At 40.7% G+C, this 17,828-nt stretch overlaps 14 non-coding genes across 14 annotated transcripts; all 14 read left to right on the forward strand.

The window, feature by feature from the left end:
• Positions 1–701: 701 nt before the first annotated feature.
• Positions 702–791, forward strand: trnar-ucu. The gene is given in 2 exon segments: positions 702–738; positions 756–791. It is a non-coding gene; the product is annotated as a tRNA-Arg (tRNA).
• A 267-nt stretch (positions 792–1,058) lies between these two features.
• On the forward strand, positions 1,059–1,132 carry trnat-agu. Its single transcript has one exon. It is a non-coding gene; the product is annotated as a tRNA-Thr (tRNA).
• An 845-nt stretch (positions 1,133–1,977) lies between these two features.
• Positions 1,978–2,050, forward strand: trnaa-agc. The gene has a single exon. It is a non-coding gene; the product is annotated as a tRNA-Ala (tRNA).
• A 482-nt stretch (positions 2,051–2,532) lies between these two features.
• trnat-ugu lies at positions 2,533–2,606 on the forward strand. The gene has a single exon. It is a non-coding gene; the product is annotated as a tRNA-Thr (tRNA).
• Positions 2,607–3,427: 821 nt separating this feature from the next.
• Positions 3,428–3,517, forward strand: trnar-ucu. The gene is given in 2 exon segments: positions 3,428–3,464; positions 3,482–3,517. It is a non-coding gene; the product is annotated as a tRNA-Arg (tRNA).
• Positions 3,518–4,696: 1,179 nt separating this feature from the next.
• trnaa-agc lies at positions 4,697–4,769 on the forward strand. The gene has a single exon. It is a non-coding gene; the product is annotated as a tRNA-Ala (tRNA).
• Positions 4,770–5,251: 482 nt separating this feature from the next.
• On the forward strand, positions 5,252–5,325 carry trnat-ugu. The gene has a single exon. It is a non-coding gene; the product is annotated as a tRNA-Thr (tRNA).
• Positions 5,326–6,146: 821 nt separating this feature from the next.
• Positions 6,147–6,236, forward strand: trnar-ucu. Its single transcript is given in 2 exon segments — positions 6,147–6,183; positions 6,201–6,236. It is a non-coding gene; the product is annotated as a tRNA-Arg (tRNA).
• Positions 6,237–6,503: 267 nt separating this feature from the next.
• trnat-agu lies at positions 6,504–6,577 on the forward strand. Its single transcript has one exon. It is a non-coding gene; the product is annotated as a tRNA-Thr (tRNA).
• An 845-nt stretch (positions 6,578–7,422) lies between these two features.
• trnaa-agc lies at positions 7,423–7,495 on the forward strand. The gene has a single exon. It is a non-coding gene; the product is annotated as a tRNA-Ala (tRNA).
• A 1,371-nt stretch (positions 7,496–8,866) lies between these two features.
• trnar-ucu lies at positions 8,867–8,956 on the forward strand. Its single transcript is given in 2 exon segments — positions 8,867–8,903; positions 8,921–8,956. It is a non-coding gene; the product is annotated as a tRNA-Arg (tRNA).
• Positions 8,957–9,807: 851 nt separating this feature from the next.
• trnat-ugu lies at positions 9,808–9,881 on the forward strand. Its single transcript has one exon. It is a non-coding gene; the product is annotated as a tRNA-Thr (tRNA).
• A 509-nt stretch (positions 9,882–10,390) lies between these two features.
• Positions 10,391–10,464, forward strand: trnat-agu. Its single transcript has one exon. It is a non-coding gene; the product is annotated as a tRNA-Thr (tRNA).
• Positions 10,465–11,347: 883 nt separating this feature from the next.
• trnaa-agc lies at positions 11,348–11,420 on the forward strand. The gene has a single exon. It is a non-coding gene; the product is annotated as a tRNA-Ala (tRNA).
• Positions 11,421–17,828: the final 6,408 nt, after the last annotated feature.

The following is a 17,828-nucleotide window of genomic DNA, read 5'->3' on the forward strand; positions in this document are numbered from 1 at the left end:
TTGCAGTGATGAGAATAAAAGATTGCACACTAGAGTCATGTCGCTTGCATACAGTTTCAGGCTCTGTTGTGCAATAGATAGGGCATTGGATTTCTAGGCTTTTTGTCTGAGCTATTCGAAGGTCGAATCCCATCAGAGTTGTTTGGTTTAACTTGTGACTTACTTGCTCTGAGATAAGATCTAGGTTTGTGCGTAATAATATCTCAAGAGCTTGCAGCTGATGGGAGGAGAAGTGTTCAGACACAAACATGCATGCCTCTGCAGGATGATTATCTTAGATCTGTAAAAGTCTTTCTGTACAGAGTGTGCACTTGTCAAATGGTCAAGCAGATGTTCTTGCACACACTTAGACTGAGGAATTGGAGCTTTATGACAGTGGTGCTGTGGCTTAGTTGGTTAAAGTGCCTGTCTAGTAAACAGGAGATCCTGCTTCCAAATTCCAGCAGTGCCTGCTTTGCTGGTGGTGTAAATGCAGTACTCACTTTCTTACAATATGAGATGGAATGGCAACAGGATGGGTTCTAAGCCACACTACTGAAGAGTAAATTCTCTTGCAGTGATGAGAAAAATAAAGCTTGCACACTCAAGTCATGTCACTTGCTAGCCATAGAAAAACAGCTGTCTAATGATTGGTGGTGTGTTTTACAGTCCATGAATTTGGATGAAGCTGAGAAGACGTACCAAGACCCATGGCAGCTTCAGGCTCTGTGGCGCAATGGATAGCGCATTGGACTTCTAGGCTTGTTGTGCGAGTTATTCAAAGGTTGTGGGTTCGAATCCCATCAGAGTCGTTTGGTTTAACTTGTGACTTATTTGCTGAGATACCTCTGAGATAAGATCTAGGTTTGTGCTTAATACAGTCTCAAGAATTCAAACGAGTTTGCAGCCGATGGGAGGAGAAGCGTTCAGACACAAACATGCATGCCTCTGCAGGATGATGATCTTAGATCTTAGTGCACTCATCAAATGGTCAAGCAGATGTTCTAACTTGCATATGTCTTATGGCTGCAGTTAAGCTTGCACACACTTAGACATAGGAAACAGAGCTTTACAACGGTGGCGCTGTGGCTTAGATGGTTAAAGTGCCTGTCTAGTAAACAGGAGATCCTGGGTTCAAATCCCAGCAGTGCCTGCTTTGCTGGTGGAGTAAACTGAGCAATCAAAGAGCTGCAGCTTCACAAGACTAAACTTGGAAGTGGGGGAACAAAGCCATGATCCCTATGCAAAAAACAGTCTAGTTAGTTTTATTAGACAGATGGTTTAAATACATTTACATTTACAGCATTTGGCAGATGCCCTTTTCTAGAGCGACGTACATAAGTGCTTAAATCTCAAGCATTGAATACATTAATACTGGCTCACTAGGTTACATACTTAAGATACCATGAGTTTAAAACATTTGTTCAAAGTTACAATGAAAAAGTGTCAAAGGTTTGTTTTTTTTTTGTTTTTTTAACTGCAAAAGATAGGGAGAGACGTGTTAGTTGGAGTGTTTCCTGAATAAGTAGGTCTTATTCCATCTCTATAATCCATTCAATGTTTTACACCACCTGGACAAAGCAAACAGTTGTCACCAGCCTGTACGCAGCTGCTCTTGATCTCGAATGGACAGGAGCCATGAAGATCGCCTCTTTATATTTTTCCATTTGGGGTTTATCATAGAACCACCTTCCAAAGAGTTACAAGCAGGTAAGTCAACACATGTACCTTGGAGAGCCAGCCTTGTGCCTTGGAGAACCACTTATTTTAGAAGCACCCTGGTAAAAAGACAACTTCTACTAAAACAATAAGCAAACAATCTAAATCAATCAATAGATGCCTCTGAAGAAAACATTCCAAAGAGTTACAAGCAGGTAAGTCAACACCTAGGTAGATCGGTTATATCCAAACGGCTAAAGGCACCCACCTCACAGTCATGCCGGCCTCAGAATCCCACAATCCCATGGAAACCTTGTGTGGCTTCATGTTTTGTAGCATGGGGAATTAGCTCAAATGGTAGAGCGCTCGCTTAGCATGCGAGAGGTAGCGGGATCGATGCCCGCATTCTCCAAAGTGAAGATTCTCTGTCTCTGTGTGCCTTGGAGGACCCGCCTACAGCTTTTACCACTTGATATTAATAATATTTATACCACAATACATGATATTTGAGCAGCATCGGGTTGAGAAGTGAACTGCCAGAGTCATGTCATTGCAGAACTCTTGGAAAATGTCCCATACGGGGCTCGAAACCGTTTTCCATTTGGGGTATATCACAGAACCACCTTGGCAAAAAGACCACTCCTGCCGAAACAATAAGCAAGCGATCTAAATCAATCAACAAATGCCTCCGAAGAAAACCTTCCAAAGAGTTACAAGCAGGTAAGTCAACACACGTACCTTGAAGAGCCAGCCAAAGTGACGATTCTCTGTCTCCATGTGCCTTTGAGAACCCGCCTATTGATTTTACCACTTGATATTAATAATATTTATACCACAATACATGACATATGAGCAGCATCAGGACAGACAGAGGAAACAGAGGTGTATACCTGTGGCGCTGTGGCTTAGTTGGTCAAAGTGCCTGTCTTGTAAACAGGTGATCCTGGGTTCAAATCCCAGCAGTGCCTGGTGTTTCTGTTGATGTACAGTAATTGCAGTAGCAACTTTCTTACAATCTGAGATGAAACACCACTCCTACAGGATGGCTTCTAAGTCACACTGCAGAGCAAATTCCCTGGTTGTGGGCATTGCAGTGATGAGAATAAAAGATTGCACACTAGAGTCATGTCGCTTGCATACAGTTTCAGGCTCTGTTGTGCAATAGATAGGGCATTGGATTTCTAGGCTTTTTGTCTGAGCTATTCGAAGGTCGAATCCCATCAGAGTTGTTTGGTTTAACTTGTGACTTACTTGCTCTGAGATAAGATCTAGGTTTGTGCGTAATAATATCTCAAGAGCTTGCAGCTGATGGGAGGAGAAGTGTTCAGACACAAACATGCATGCCTCTGCAGGATGATTATCTTAGATCTGTAAAAGTCTTTCTGTACAGAGTGTGCACTTGTCAAATGGTCAAGCAGATGTTCTTGCACACACTTAGACTGAGGAATTGGAGCTTTATGACAGTGGTGCTGTGGCTTAGTTGGTTAAAGTGCCTGTCTAGTAAACAGGAGATCCTGCTTCCAAATTCCAGCAGTGCCTGCTTTGCTGGTGGTGTAAATGCAGTACTCACTTTCTTACAATATGAGATGGAATGGCAACAGGATGGGTTCTAAGCCACACTACTGAAGAGTAAATTCTCTTGCAGTGATGAGAAAAATAAAGCTTGCACACTCAAGTCATGTCACTTGCTAGCCATAGAAAAACAGCTGTCTAATGATTGGTGGTGTGTTTTACAGTCCATGAATTTGGATGAAGCTGAGAAGACGTACCAAGACCCATGGCAGCTTCAGGCTCTGTGGCGCAATGGATAGCGCATTGGACTTCTAGGCTTGTTGTGCGAGTTATTCAAAGGTTGTGGGTTCGAATCCCATCAGAGTCGTTTGGTTTAACTTGTGACTTATTTGCTGAGATACCTCTGAGATAAGATCTAGGTTTGTGCTTAATACAGTCTCAAGAATTCAAACGAGTTTGCAGCCGATGGGAGGAGAAGCGTTCAGACACAAACATGCATGCCTCTGCAGGATGATGATCTTAGATCTTAGTGCACTCATCAAATGGTCAAGCAGATGTTCCAACTTGCATATGTCTTATGGCTGCAGTTAAGCTTGCACACACTTAGACATAGGAAACAGAGCTTTACAACGGTGGCGCTGTGGCTTAGGTGGTTAAAGTGCCTGTCTAGGAGATCCTGGGTTCAAATCCCAGCAGTGCCTGCTTTGCTGGTGGAGTAAACTGAGCAATCAAAGAGCTGCAGCTTCACAAGACTAAACTTGGAAGTGGGGGAACAAAGCCATGATCTCTATGCAAAAAACAGTCTAGTTAGTTTTATTAGACAGATGGTTTAAATACATTTACATTTACAGCATTTGGCAGATGCCCTTTTCTAGAGCGACGTACATAAGTGCTTAAATCTCAAGCATTGAATACATTAATACTGGCTCACTAGGTTACATACTTAAGATACCATGAGTTTAAAACATTTGTTCAAAGTTACAATGAAAAAGTGTCAAAGGTTTGTTTTTTTTTTGTTTTTTTAACTGCAAAAGATAGGGAGAGACGTGTTAGTTGGAGTGTTTCCTGAATAAGTAGGTCTTATTCCATCTCTATAATCCATTCAATGTTTTACACCACCTGGACAAAGCAAACAGTTGTCACCAGCCTGTACGCAGCTGCTCTTGATCTCGAATGGACAGGAGCCATGAAGATCGCCTCTTTATATTTTTCCATTTGGGGTTTATCATAGAACCACCTTCCAAAGAGTTACAAGCAGGTAAGTCAACACATGTACCTTGGAGAGCCAGCCTTGTGCCTTGGAGAACCACTTATTTTAGAAGCACCCTGGTAAAAAGACAACTTCTACTAAAACAATAAGCAAACAATCTAAATCAATCAATAGATGCCTCTGAAGAAAACATTCCAAAGAGTTACAAGCAGGTAAGTCAACACCTAGGTAGATCGGTTATATCCAAACGGCTAAAGGCACCCACCTCACAGTCATGCCGGCCTCAGAATCCCACAATCCCATGGAAACCTTGTGTGGCTTCATGTTTTGTAGCATGGGGAATTAGCTCAAATGGTAGAGCGCTCGCTTAGCATGCGAGAGGTAGCGGGATCGATGCCCGCATTCTCCAAAGTGAAGATTCTCTGTCTCTGTGTGCCTTGGAGGACCCGCCTACAGCTTTTACCACTTGATATTAATAATATTTATACCACAATACATGATATTTGAGCAGCATCGGGTTGAGAAGTGAACTGCCAGAGTCATGTCATTGCAGAACTCTTGGAAAATGTCCCATACGGGGCTCGAAACCGTTTTCCATTTGGGGTATATCACAGAACCACCTTGGCAAAAAGACCACTCCTGCCGAAACAATAAGCAAGCGATCTAAATCAATCAACAAATGCCTCCGAAGAAAACCTTCCAAAGAGTTACAAGCAGGTAAGCCAACACACGTACCTTGAAGAGCCAGCCAAAGTGACGATTCTCTGTCTCCATGTGCCTTTGAGAACCCGCCTATTGATTTTACCACTTGATATTAATAATATTTATACCACAATACATGACATATGAGCAGCATCAGGACAGACAGAGGAAACAGAGGTGTATACCTGTGGCGCTGTGGCTTAGTTGGTCAAAGTGCCTGTCTTGTAAACAGGTGATCCTGGGTTCAAATCCCAGCAGTGCCTGGTGTTTCTGTTGATGTACAGTAATTGCAGTAGCAACTTTCTTACAATCTGAGATGAAACACCACTCCTACAGGATGGCTTCTAAGTCACACTGCAGAGCAAATTCCCTGGTTGTGGGCATTGCAGTGATGAGAATAAAAGATTGCACACTAGAGTCATGTCGCTTGCATACAGTTTCAGGCTCTGTTGTGCAATAGATAGGGCATTGGATTTCTAGGCTTTTTGTCTGAGCTATTCGAAGGTCGAATCCCATCAGAGTTGTTTGGTTTAACTTGTGACTTACTTGCTCTGAGATAAGATCTAGGTTTGTGCGTAATAATATCTCAAGAGCTTGCAGCTGATGGGAGGAGAAGTGTTCAGACACAAACATGCATGCCTCTGCAGGATGATTATCTTAGATCTGTAAAAGTCTTTCTGTACAGAGTGTGCACTTGTCAAATGGTCAAGCAGATGTTCTTGCACACACTTAGACTGAGGAATTGGAGCTTTATGACAGTGGTGCTGTGGCTTAGTTGGTTAAAGTGCCTGTCTAGTAAACAGGAGATCCTGCTTCCAAATTCCAGCAGTGCCTGCTTTGCTGGTGGTGTAAATGCAGTACTCACTTTCTTACAATATGAGATGGAATGGCAACAGGATGGGTTCTAAGCCACACTACTGAAGAGTAAATTCTCTTGCAGTGATGAGAAAAATAAAGCTTGCACACTCAAGTCATGTCACTTGCTAGCCATAGAAAAACAGCTGTCTAATGATTGGTGGTGTGTTTTACAGTCCATGAATTTGGATGAAGCTGAGAAGACGTACCAAGACCCATGGCAGCTTCAGGCTCTGTGGCGCAATGGATAGCGCATTGGACTTCTAGGCTTGTTGTGCGAGTTATTCAAAGGTTGTGGGTTCGAATCCCATCAGAGTCGTTTGGTTTAACTTGTGACTTATTTGCTGAGATACCTCTGAGATAAGATCTAGGTTTGTGCTTAATACAGTCTCAAGAATTCAAACGAGTTTGCAGCCGATGGGAGGAGAAGCGTTCAGACACAAACATGCATGCCTCTGCAGGATGATGATCTTAGATCTTAGTGCACTCATCAAATGGTCAAGCAGATGTTCCAACTTGCATATGTCTTATGGCTGCAGTTAAGCTTGCACACACTTAGACATAGGAAACAGAGCTTTATAACGGTGGCGCTGTGGCTTAGGTGGTTAAAGTGCCTGTCTAGTAAACAGGAGATCCTGGGTTCAAATCCCAGCAGTGCCTGCTTTGCTGGTGGAGTAAACTGAGCAATCAAAGAGCTGCAGCTTTACAAGACTAAACTTGGAAGTGGGGGAACAAAGCCATGATCTCTATGCAAAAAACAGTCTAGTTAGTTTTATTAGACAGATGGTTTAAATACATTTACATTTACAGCATTTGGCAGATGCCCTTTTCTAGAGCGACGTACATAAGTGCTTAAATCTCAAGCATTGAATACATTAATACTGGCTCACTAGGTTACATACTTAAGATACCATGAGTTTAAAACATTTGTTCAAAGTTACAATGAAAAAGTGTCAAAGGTTTGTTTTTTTTTTGTTTTTTTAACTGCAAAAGATAGGGAGAGACGTGTTAGTTGGAGTGTTTCCTGTATAAGTAGGTCTTATTCCATCTCTATAATCCATTCAATGTTTTACACCACCTGGACAAAGCAAACAGTTGTCACCAGCCTGTACGCAGCTGCTCTTGATCTCGAATGGACAGGAGCCATGAAGATCGCCTCTTTATATTTTTCCATTTGGGGTTTATCATAGAACCACCTTCCAAAGAGTTACAAGCAGGTAAGTCAACACATGTACCTTGGAGAGCCAGCCTTGTGCCTTGGAGAACCACTTATTTTAGAAGCACCCTGGTAAAAAGACAACTTCTACTAAAACAATAAGCAAACAATCTAAATCAATCAATAGATGCCTCTGAAGAAAACATTCCAAAGAGTTACAAGCAGGTAAGTCAACACCTAGGTAGATCGGTTATATCCAAACGGCTAAAGGCACCCACCTCACAGTCATGCCGGCCTCAGAATCCCACAATCCCATGGAAACCTTGTGTGGCTTCATGTTTTGTAGCATGGGGAATTAGCTCAAATGGTAGAGCGCTCGCTTAGCATGCGAGAGGTAGCGGGATCGATGCCCGCATTCTCCAAAGTGAAGATTCTCTGTCTCTGTGTGCCTTGGAGGACCCGCCTACAGCTTTTACCACTTGATATTAATAATATTTATACCACAATACATGATATTTGAGCAGCATCGGGTTGAGAAGTGAACTGCCAGAGTCATGTCATTGCAGAACTCTTGGAAAATGTCCCATACGGGGCTCGAAACCGTTTTCCATTTGGGGTATATCACAGAACCACCTTGGCAAAAAGACCACTCCTGCCGAAACAATAAGCAAGCAATCTAAATCAATCAACAAATGCCTCCGAAGAAAACCTTCCAAAGAGTTACAAGCAGGTAAGTCAACACACGTACCTTGAAGAGCCAGCCAAAGTGACGATTCTCTGTCTCCATGTGCCTTTGAAAACCCGCCTATTGATTTTACCACTTGATATTAATAATATTTATACCACAATACATGACATATGAGCAGCATCAGGACAGACAGAGGAAACAGAGGTGTATACCTGTGACGCTGTGGCTTAGTTGGTCAAAGTGCCTGTCTTGTAAACAGGTGATACTGGGTTCAAGCAGTGCCTGGTGTTTCTGTTGATGTACAGTAATTGCAGTAGCAACTTTCTTACAATCTGAGATGAAACACCACTCCAACAGGATGGCTTCTAAGTCACACTGCAGAGCAAATTCCCTGGTTGTGGGCATTGCAGTGATGAGAATAAAAGATTGCACACTAGAGTCATGTCGCTTGCATACAGTTTCAGGCTCTGTTGTGCAATAGATAGGGCATTGGATTTCTAGGCTTTTTGTCTGAGCTATTCGAAGGTCGAATCCCATCTGAGTTGTTTGGTTTAACTTGTGACTTACTTGCTCTGAGATAAGATCTAGGTTTGTGCGTAATAATATCTCAAGAGCTTGCAGCTGATGGGAGGAGAAGTGTTCAGACACAAACATGCATGCCTCTGCAGGATGATTATCTTAGATCTGTAAAAGTCTTTCTGTACAGAGTGTGCACTTGTCAAATGGTCAAGCAGATGTTCTTGCACACACTTAGACTGAGGAATTGGAGCTTTATGACAGTGGTGCTGTGGCTTAGTTGGTTAAAGTGCCTGTCTAGTAAACAGGAGATCCTGCTTCCAAATTCCAGCAGTGCCTGCTTTGCTGGTGGTGTAAATGCAGTACTCACTTTCTTACAATATGAGATGGAATGGCAACAGGATGGGTTCTAAGCCACACTACTGAAGAGTAAATTCTCTTGCAGTGATGAGAAAAATAAAGCTTGCACACTCAAGTCATGTCACTTGCTAGCCATAGAAAAACAGCTGTCTAATGATCGGTGGTGTGTTTTACAGTCCATGAATTTGGATGAAGCTGAGAAGACGTACCAAGACCCATGGCAGCTTCAGGCTCTGTGGCGCAATGGATAGCGCATTGGACTTCTAGGCTTGTTGTGCGAGTTATTCAAAGGTTGTGGGTTCGAATCCCATCAGAGTCGTTTGGTTTAACTTGTGACTTATTTGCTGAGATACCTCTGAGATAAGATCTAGGTTTGTGCTTAATACAGTCTCAAGAATTCAAACGAGTTTGCAGCCGATGGGAGGAGAAGCGTTCAGACACAAACATGCATGCCTCTGCAGGATGATGATCTTAGATCTTAGTGCACTCATCAAATGGTCAAGCAGATGTTCCAACTTGCATATGTCTTATGGCTGCAGTTAAGCTTGCACACACTTAGACATAGGAACCAGAGCTTTACAACGGTGGCGCTGTGGCTTAGATGGTTAAAGTGCCTGTCTAGGAGATCCTGGGCTCAAATGGTAGAGCGCTCGCTTAGCATGCGAGAGGTAGCGGGATCGATGCCCGCATTCTCCAAAGTGAAGATTCTCTGTCTCTGTGTGCCTTGGAGGACCCGCCTACAGCTTTTACCACTTGATATTAATAATATTTATACCACAATACATGATATTTGAGCAGCATCGGGTTGAGAAGTGAACTGCCAGAGTCATGTCATTGCAGAACTCTTGGAAAATGTCCCATACGGGGCTCGAAACCGTTTTCCATTTGGGGTATATCACAGAACCACCTTGGCAAAAAGACCACTCCTGCCGAAACAATAAGCAAGCGATCTAAATCAATCAACAAATGCCTCCGAAGAAAACCTTCCAAAGAGTTACAAGCAGGTAAGCCAGCACACGTACCTTGAAGAGCCAGCCAAAGTGACGATTCTCTGTCTCCATGTGCCTTTGAGAACCCGCCTATTGATTTTACCACTTGATATTAATAATATTTATACCACAATACATGACATATGAGCAGCATCAGGACAGACAGAGGAAACAGAGGTGTGGCGCTGTGGCTTAGTTGGTCAAAGTGCCTGTCTTGTAAACAGGTGATCCTGGGTTCAAATCCCAGCAGTGCCTGGTGTTTCTGTTGATGTACAGTAATTGCAGTAGCAACTTTCTTACAATCTGAGATGAAACACCACTCCTACAGGATGGCTTCTAAGTCACACTGCAGAGCAAATTCCCTGGTTGTGGGCATTGCAGTGATGAGAATAAAAGATTGCACACTAGAGTCATGTCGCTTGCATACAGTTTCAGGCTCTGTTGTGCAATAGATAGGGCATTGGATTTCTAGGCCTTTTGTCTGAGCTATTCGAAGGTCGAATCCCATCTGAGTTGTTTGGTTTAACTTGTGACTTACTTGCTCTGAGATAAGATCTAGGTTTGTGCGTAATAATATCTCAAGAGCTTGCAGCTGATGGGAGGAGAAGTGTTCAGACACAAACATGCATGCCTCTGCAGGATGATGATCTTAGATCTTAGTGCACTCATCAAATGGTCAAGCAGATGTTCTAACTTGAATATGTCTTATGGCTGCAGTTAAGCTTGCACACACTTAGACATAGGAAACAGAGCTTTACAACGGTGGCGCTGTGGCTTAGATGGTTAAAGTGCCTGTCTAGTAAACAGGAGATCCTGGGTTCAAATCCCAGCAGTGCCTGCTTTGCTGGTGGAGTAAACTGAGCAATCAAAGAGCTGCAGCTTCACAAGACTAAACTTGGAAGTGGGGGAACAAAGCCATGATCCCTATGCAAAAAACAGTCTAGTTAGTTTTATTAGACAGATGGTTTAAATACATTTACATTTACAGCATTTGGCAGATGCCCTTTTCTAGAGCGACGTACATAAGTGCTTAAAGCATTGAATCTTAATTGAAGCTTAAAGCATAAGTGCTTAAATCTCAAGCATTGAATACATTAATACTGGCTCACTAGGTTACATACTTAAGATACCATGAGTTTAAAACATTTGTTCAAAGTTACAATGAAAAAGTGTCAAAGGTTTTTTTTTTTGTTTTTTTAACTGCAAAAGATAGGGAGAGACGTGTTAGTTGGAGTGTTTCCTGAATAAGTAGGTCTTATTCCATCTCTATAATCCATTCAATGTTTTACACCATCTGGACAAAGCAAACAGTTGTCACCAGCCTGTACGCAGCTGCTCTTGATCTCGAATGGACAGGAGCCATGAAGATCGCCTCTTTATATTTTTCCATTTGGGGTTTATCATAGAACCACCTTCCAAAGAGTTACAAGCAGGTAAGTCAACACATGTACCTTGGAGAGCCAGCCTTGTGCCTTGGAGAACCACTTATTTTAGAAGCACCCTGGTAAAAAGACAACTTCTACTAAAACAATAAGCAAACAATCTAAATCAATCAATAGATGCCTCTGAAGAAAACATTCCAAAGAGTTACAAGCAGGTAAGTCAACACCTAGGTAGATCGGTTATATCCAAACGGCTAAAGGCACCCACCTCACAGTCATGCCGGCCTCAGAATCCCACAATCCCATGGAAACCTTGTGTGGCTTCATGTTTTGTAGCATGGGGAATTAGCTCAGATGGTAGAGCGCTCGCTTAGCATGCGAGAGGTAGCGGGATCGATGCCCGCATTCTCCACAGTGAAGATTCTCTGTCTCTGTGTGCCTTGGAGGACCCGCCTACAGCTTTTACCACTTGATATTATTAATATCTATACCACAATACATGATATTTGAGCAGCATCGGGTTGAGAAGTGAACTGCCAGAGTCATGTCATTGCAGAACTCTTGGAAAATGTCCCATACGGGGCTCGAAACCGTTTTCCATTTGGGGTATATCACAGAACCATATGAGCAGAATCAGGACAGACAGAGGAAACAGAGGTGTACACCTGTGGCGCTGTGGCTTCTTTGGTTAAAGTGCCTGTCTTATAAACAGGTGATCCTGGGTTCAAATCCCAGCAGTGCTTGGTGTTTCTGTTGATGTACAGTATAAGCAAAAAGCAACCACTGAACCACTGTCAGCTTTGTTCCAACGTGAAGAAATTAAGAGATGATCAACTAACAATTAATCTTCTCATTAATGTTTACAGCTTTTGGCGAAGATCTTAATAAAGAAGTTTATTCCACCTTAGCAGTGGCAAAATACATGAAGAATGCAGGACAAAGTTTTATACAGATTTTCCTTTTTGTAGTTTAAATGGGGTTTTGCTTTAAATGTAGAACTGTGTAAGAGTGTAAGAAACTGAGAGTCTCTTAAATGGCTGGGTTATACTGTCGTCTACCCGAATGTCTTTAAATGTTAATCATGGTCATGGCTTAGTATTGTTACAGGTATTATCACCCAAATGGTTGTGTGATACTATTGTATAAATGGAAATTACGGTCACGTGTACCACTTTGTTTAGTGACAGTCCTTGATGTCCTCCTGCTGCACCCATACTAACAATTAATCAAGGTTATTTATTTCAACATGTTGCCTTATGATAAAGTCGTTTTGTGAATGAGATCTTTCTGAGGTGTATCTTGGAATAGAATCTCAGTGCATAAAATGCTTTGTCCATATTATAAAGGAAATAGAGCAGGGTCAAAAAAAGGGGAGGGGTTTATAATGAAATGTTACACAAAATACAATAAAATGAAAAATGAAATAGAATAAGATAACAAAAAGAGATTACAAAAAACAAGGCACAATTGAGTTGGCTTTGCAAAATAGTGAAATTGAAATAAAGTAGATTGATCAGTGGAAGATAAATAGACAGAATATAAAAAAAATTGCAGCACATGAAAATAATAGTCAACTTTCTTTCCCTTACATTGACTCTCTGTACTACAGTCCTCACAGAGTTTCGGCCTGTGATGGCTTATGAACATGGGCAGTTATGAAAGAGCTGGTTATTTGTGTGTGGTAGGACACAGAGAAGTGGATATGGCTACTGCAATGTAGAATGAAGTAAAACCTATAATCAGTGATTTTGGCAGAATGTAGAAAATGTGAAACTCAAAGATGATGTATGCGCTAGATGAAGGATGATGCTTTCAGAATGGTAATAAATACATATAGATAAAGACAACTCCTCATTCTGATTGGTTGAATGTTACTGGCTCACAGGATTTTTCTCTGGTTTTCTAGGTGGCCACAAAGCTCAGGATTATTCTTCCAAGCAGATATGTTACAGCAATCTTTTGATGTAAAAATAACTGAGTCCATCTTTAAGGCCTTTCTGGATCACACTTTAGTGAAGAGTGAAAAGTTTTTGAAAGCCGACTGTCTTTCCGTGATCTGTCAACCTTTCGGTGTCTATTTCTAGTGTCGTGGCTTTCAATATGCAGAGTAATTACGTAACGCAAATAAGACTCATTTTAGGGAGAAAAAACAAGCTTCTTATAGTTTCATTTATATTTTTCAAGTGCATTACAATTCTCAAAGATCAAAAGAAAATCTGTTACTCTTTTGCATTTCTATTTTATTCATTTGCATTTCTGTGCAGTTTATGTATTTTTATATTATTATCTATAACTATATTTGGCACACAATCAAATCCATACAAAATCGACTAATCCACTAAAATTACGCGGGATAAACCAGACGGAAACACAGGATGGCAAAATAAACAGGGTTTAATAACAAAAGAACACTAAACATGACACGGACTTAAAGACAGTACAAGACAACAGTACATTCCGCGCTGCATATGACAGTGCGGCACAGTTAAATAGACAGGGTAATCACAATGGGAAACAGGTGTGGAGACAGGGAGGAGCAGACAACAGTGGGGCAGACATGTGACGAAGAACATAAACACATGCACATGGCCAAAGTCCTGACACATACATTCAACTTGATTGAAGTTTTAATCTCATAAAGAAATATTAAATTTGAATGAGGGATGGTAATTTTTTTCCAGATTTTGTTTGACGTCATGCAAATTCTAACACTGATCTCATGAGTATATGAAATTTATAACTGAAGACACTTTTAAGAGCTCAGCAGTGTGACATTTATGAAACCAGATCCTGAAGGCCATCATATTTGCCACTGCGTTTCCTGCCATTTTTTGTTAAGTCGCTCTTAGACACTTTTTAATTAGAAATGATCACAACCTGAAAATATCAGTTTTAAAATATGTCACTATATACAGTATACAATATATCATTATTCTTCTGTACCATTTCCCCCCGCTTCAACTGTCTTATTCTGTACATGTAATGTATTTCTGTATACATGTGAATAACAGTACATCTGTTAGCTGTAAATTTGTTCACTAAATCAGAATCTACAACAGAGCTGTGGGTTCTTTGTAGAGAAAGGTGATTTTTCTCTTACCACAAAACGCATGGAAATCTAATTGCCTTCGCCAAAACCATGGTAACGTCAACTTCACGCTGTCGTCTTGTTTAAGGACTTTAAAACAACAGAAGCCATTCTAAAAGGTGTGTGTGTGTGTGTGTGTGTGTGTGTGTGTGTGTGTGTGTGTGTGTGTGTGTGTGTGTGTGTGTGTGCGTGCGTGTCAGGGATAGATGAACTGCGGCGTGCTCTGGTGATCTACGACTCTGTCTGACAGCACTACAAACCTGCCTCTGTTCGAGCGTCTGTTTTAGCGTTTTCACTCTTTGCTTCCCACAGGCAGAGCAAGTCAGAGAAAAGGAGAGAGCGAGAAAGGAGAGGAAGAGGCCGGGAGGAAGAGAAAGAGACAGATTGGCCAGAAGTGCTTTTATAACAGGCGGGACACAAAGAGCTGATTCAGTGCTTAGGCTGCACCTGCCTCCACACACTGTACAAAAACAACACACGCCTCAATGCTACTAACACCAACATTATTCCACTATATCTATGGGCTTTGTTTTGCTTCTTTCCCCTGATTTTCATTTTCAAATGCAAATAGAACTAGCTGCGTAGTCCTCGTCAGAACTGGATCACATATACTCGTATACATATACACACCTTGTGTGCTGTGAGTGTGCACATATTTAAGGCTTCTAAACTCTGCACTTGTTTACTAGCACACATCTACAGCACATGGCATGACCTCTGTACATTTACTCAGGTACCCAGTCTTTCGCACGCCCTCGCTCTCTTCTTCACCAGGCTCACTCAATACTCTGTACTTTCCAACCTCTGTGTACTATTAAGGCCAAGTAAGTCAGGTCTGTGTGGCCGCTGCACTCATTGTATGGTAGAGGTTAAAGAGTGGTCTGTCAACAGGATGCAGGCTGTTAGTGCCCTATGAGCTCTTTGGCTACCGATGTACTCTTTTCAGGTGGCATCTGGAGCAAATGCACTTTTTCCAGACACACACACACGACACAAATAAGCACTACAATGAAGCATGTGAGTAAAAGGTCTGTTTAAAAAAGCCGTTGATGCAGAAAGTGTGTGTGTGTGTGTGTGTGTGTGTGTGTGTGTGTGTGTGTGTGTGTGTGTGTGTGTGTGTGTGTGTGAGACTAAGAATGAAAGGGAGTGTCATGCACAATCCGTGGTGATAAAATAAATCCAGTGTGCAGGATCCCCTCCTTTGTGTGGGTGTGTTTCACTAGATTATTATTTTCTGCTACATTTGTGCTGTATTACCTTGTCCTCTGTAACTGATGCAGGGGTGTGGACATATTTTCCCAAATTGTCTTTGCTAGTTACAAAGTAATAACAACTCAGAATATAGCGGACATGATTCAGGGGAATGTTGAGGATCCATGTGCATAAGGATTATATAATATAATTCTAAATTTATTTTAAAGTTCATGGTAAGAAAAAAAGGGCAAGGGTCTAAGCACACAAAATCTAAAGAATAATCCAAAAAAAACAAAGCGAAAGTATGGCTATGGGGATGGTAAATCAGCCAAAAGAAAAAGCAAGGCTCAGTACTAGGTAGTTGGCAAGACTTCGTATGGAGTGTTTGTAAACCTTGGGTTTGTATATGGCAGACAAGGAGGTTAATAAGGTTAACGTGGATGTGAAAGACGGGTCTGTAGTTTTCATAGGTGGAGGATCTCAAGGCACTCAAGTCATTCTGGTTGTTGCTTTTTTGTTGTTGTTGTTGTTATAATGATTGTTCGTAGCTTAGTGGTAGTCTAGCGGTTGTATTTGTTGAATGTTTTTACTTGGGTTGAGTTTGTAGGCTCATGAAAAATCTATTACAAAGCAATACACACATTTATTCTCGGGTCTTTCTTAAGGGTCTATAGCAAAACCTATTATCAGCAGCAATATTTCACGTTTATCTTATTATTTAGGAAAGGGCAAAAAGCTAACATAAAACATGCAGATATGAAACTCGCAGATTTGTTTCACAGTAAGAAAACATGAGGATTGTTCTGTTTTACATGAGGTTTACCAGGCGCTATTAAATACATACTTTAGACTGGAATGCTGTAGATGTAAAGATACGCAGCTGTCGGAAAATGTTCACGCCACTGGAACCTAAAAATGTTGCAGGAACAAAATGTCTTAGTTTTAGAAAAATGATCAAATTAGATAATTTTTTTCAATAAATTAAACTAAATAAAGTAAAGATTTATTCAAATCTTTTGGTGAATTTTATCCTTTTTCTTATTTTTTTGTTATCCAGTACATTTATGAATGCAAAATGAAAAATAATCATTTGCAACAGATGCAGTACAATGAAAAAAAATGTAAACTAAAGTTAAATGTTACAGAAAATGTTTCTATGCAAAGAAAATAGCACATTAAATAAAACAACAAACAAGACAAAAGAAGCATAATAAAGTCTTTCAAAGTTTACAGGAGATTATAACATTTAGAAATATTATTAGATACTATTTAGAACCATTATAACATTTAGAACTATTACAACATTACAGGTTAACTCTAAACTAATCCAAAAGACAGGCTGTGCTCCAGAAAACAGTGGCAATGAAACTAATATATTTCCCTCATGAGAATCCAGAGGTTGTTTTTTAAATATTACCAGTTAGTATCTAGATTACTAAGCGTCACTAACCAGATGCACAAACACGCTTTATTACAGTGTTCCCATGATTCAGTGCACAAAATGCATGTATGAACACTTTAGAGAAGGACTTTGGAAAGTGTCCATCTTTAAAACAGATTAGATGTAGTAGATGTGTGGTAGCTGTAACTGGTACTTGTGGCACCGCCCTGTGGTCGATGATAACACCACACCTTGAGCATCTAGTCATCACTATTCTTGTTGTATAAGGGCTATGACTATGTTATGATTAAATGACCTAAAATATTGGTTAGTGTGTGCTTGTAAAAATCAGAAAAAAGTCGGACAAATTGAAAAATGTCTTGTTTGTATGTGCACAGTAAATGAAAATTGATTGCTTTATATCTGCATTTGTTATGGACACACCATTTCTACATCCTGGAGCAATTCATATGGTGCATTTAAGTCTGTTAAACAAGACAAGATGTTTTGTGTGGGAGATTGCAGCATAGCAAAATGAATATCTTAACCGAGGTTAATTATGTTGTATAAGTATATGCTATATTGTTATTCAAAATAAACTGTGCTCATTCCACACATTGTAATTTGTTTCCAGCAGTAACAAGATTAATATTCGGAAATACCTGGTTCTACACAAGCTACCAGTGATACAACTACAAAAAAGATATTAAATATATTGACATAAATCCATAATAATGTAATAACATAATAATTGCAGTGGTTGGGGGTAAACATAAACATTTTAGGGAACCACGTGACATATTCTCTTATTTGAGAATACAGATATAGAATGGAATTTAAAAGTATAGAATCTTTGCCGTCAGACAAGTGGTAGAAAATGAGTGAGAGTAAGTGACAGAGTGAGAATCTTTACTGTTTATATGGTACATGTCATCTTTGTTTACAGCAGCAGGGAAAATAGATCTGATTTAATACCCAGGGAGAGAGAGAGAGAGAGAGAGAGAGAGAGAGAGAGAGAGAGAGAGAGAGAGAGAGAGAGAGAGAGAGAAAGGAGGTTATGTGGATGATATTACAGTGATTATTACCATTGTGTAGGGCCATCTTTTTCCCAGGGGCTCTAGCCTCAGCATGGTGAGATTACCTCTGTAATAGGAGTA

This window comes from Tachysurus fulvidraco, chromosome 4 (assembly GCF_022655615.1).
Source record: "Tachysurus fulvidraco isolate hzauxx_2018 chromosome 4, HZAU_PFXX_2.0, whole genome shotgun sequence".
NCBI classification, from domain to species: Eukaryota; Metazoa; Chordata; class Actinopteri; order Siluriformes; family Bagridae; genus Tachysurus; species Tachysurus fulvidraco.